The following is a 2,529-nucleotide window of genomic DNA, read 5'->3' as shown; positions in this document are numbered from 1 at the left end:
TTTCAATTTATTTAGAATACATCTTTAAAATATAGGATAACTAAATCTTATTTTATAAATAATCATTATACAAATTAATGGAAGAAAATTTTTAACTTATGTGACAACTCATTAAATATTAGATTTTAGTGTAGATTTTTTTATATTGATAGTGAATAAACATCATAATATCTAACTTTATATTTGGAACAAATGACTTTTTTGGTGATTATTGGAAACAAATTATTTGATTCTCTTAAAAGTAAACATGAAATTAATTTAGTTTAGAATAGAATAATTTTCATGTTAATTTAGTATAAAAAATATAACAATTTTTTCTTTAAGATAATTTTGACAATAATATAACCATATATAATATTTATTAAAATATAAAATATATATTAAATATAAATTAAATCAATATATATTTATACAAAAATATATTGTGGTTAATTTTAATATATAAATAATATTTTTATTTATTTGATATTGGACAAGATATCACTCCTACAAGTTGTAAGAGGGGTCGGAGACTAGTCGCCGTTGATGGTGACGGATTCGACTCTTGGAGCGCTGGAGTGGTACCTACAAAGACACTTCGACACTCAAATAAAAAAAATGGATCCGAAAAGTAGGCGAGAGTTAGAGATGTATGTTGTACCTGAGGGACCCTCTTGACCCCTTTATATAGTTTGCGATCGTTAATTTATCTTTACTTGTTAGTTAAAATAAGGGAAGTACTTGAATTTGAATATTGATTAGGTGGTTATACTTACCATGACAGTTCAAGCCTACAGTCTGGGTCTGGGTATCCGAGTTGTAGTTGATATAATTATAATTATTTAGGATTTATGTTACAATATAATTAATTATTTTACTTTGTATGTATATATGTGTGTATTTATAAGGTAAATTTATTTATTAATTATATTTGTTAGTATGTATGGTTAGAAATAAGAATTAAATTTGCTTAGATATTGTTGATAACAAAATTAGTTATTAATTATGTTAGTTAATTTAGTATTGAGGTTAAATTATTTTCTTAATATTCATATTAATTTAATAATAATTATTATCATGTTAATGAAAATTAGAACTATAAGTTCTTTAATTTATTATTAATTAATTAACTGGGATTACTTGAATTACTATTTATCTATATTTTATAGGGTTTACGAATGTTGAGGTGTGTCCACATAAATTCACTAGATGTAAATATTCTAATTGTCGAGCCTCTTTTGCGACACTAACTTTTATGAGGTATCTTAGATTGGAGTGATTCAAAGTCAGTTAGTTTTGATAATAGCTCTAGTTGAGGAATGACATCCAGATATCCATACCTTTCATCTTTTAACTAGTGAGTGTGTTGTTACGTTGGAAGATATAGCACTAATTTTAGGTATTCTGATAGATGATCTTCTCGTGACAGGACTAACCATGAGTAGTCACGAGGCCATGGAAGTTGAATGCATGCATCAAATTAGGGCTACACCTAGGACCAGTGATTGTAGAGAAAGTTACATCAAATTGACCTAGATTAGAAATGTTAGAGATGGATTACATCTGAACAATCAAGTTACCATTAAGAGTGCCATATCTTGTTGTTGTTTGGGTTAATCATGGTTGCTGATAAGTTTAGGTTAAAAATTCACTGGAAATTTATGCTGCTGTTCTGCGACTTTTTTAGATTAGCAACATTAGTTGAGGATCGGCATCCATAACACACTTGTACAGAACTTTGTGTAGGTAATCTTGTTTTGACTGTAAGGAGTTCAATGATCCACTAACATTGTCGCATATCTGGGTTTGGATTCGTCTGTCATTTCTTGCCTCGATTCCTAGTGCCTCGCAACATTTCCCACTAGCTAATTGGTAACATTGATTATTAATTTTACAAAGTGTTTTACATTGTATTTTAATGTTTGGTAAAAAAGTTTATTAATGAAAAAATAATGTCAAATCGCATAATTGAGAGCGTGCTAATCAGCTGTATAGATATCATATTTTTTTCTCACTTTAGGAGATTGTTAAATGACATGCAAGAAGGTCAGGTATGTTCTAATTAAATAATATAAGATCATGTTGATATTTATGTATGCTGAACCTTCGTATTATTTGGTGAATAATCTTTTGATTTTTTTTTGTATTTGTCTAGTTTGTTTGAGAAACTTACTGTGTTGATCGAGTAAAGCCAAATGTCATTCTAGAAGATATCTGTTGTCATTCATTGGTTTGGAGAGCAACAATACCATTGATATCATTTGAGACTCTTGAGTGGCATGCAACCAACAGGTGCAGAAGACAATTTGATTTTATATAGGGTGTCCACATTAGGAGAGGTCTCTAGACGACCAACATGGTGAGATTTTGACTGGACCCAAAAATTTTGTTTGGTCCGTCAACCAGTCGTTTTGGATCATGCAATGGACCAACTGATATAATCATGTCCTAGCTGTGGATCCTATGCCTTTGTAGTATCTATTAGACCTTTACATATATTCGTATTGTATGAAATATGGCACCCATTTACACTTTTTTGATCTTGTGTTG

This window comes from Arachis ipaensis, chromosome B09, assembly GCF_000816755.2.
Source record: "Arachis ipaensis cultivar K30076 chromosome B09, Araip1.1, whole genome shotgun sequence".
Lineage (NCBI taxonomy): Eukaryota > Viridiplantae > Streptophyta > Magnoliopsida > Fabales > Fabaceae > Arachis > Arachis ipaensis.
The sequence above is the reverse complement of the archived record's forward strand: the minus strand, read 5'-3'. Positions refer to the sequence as shown.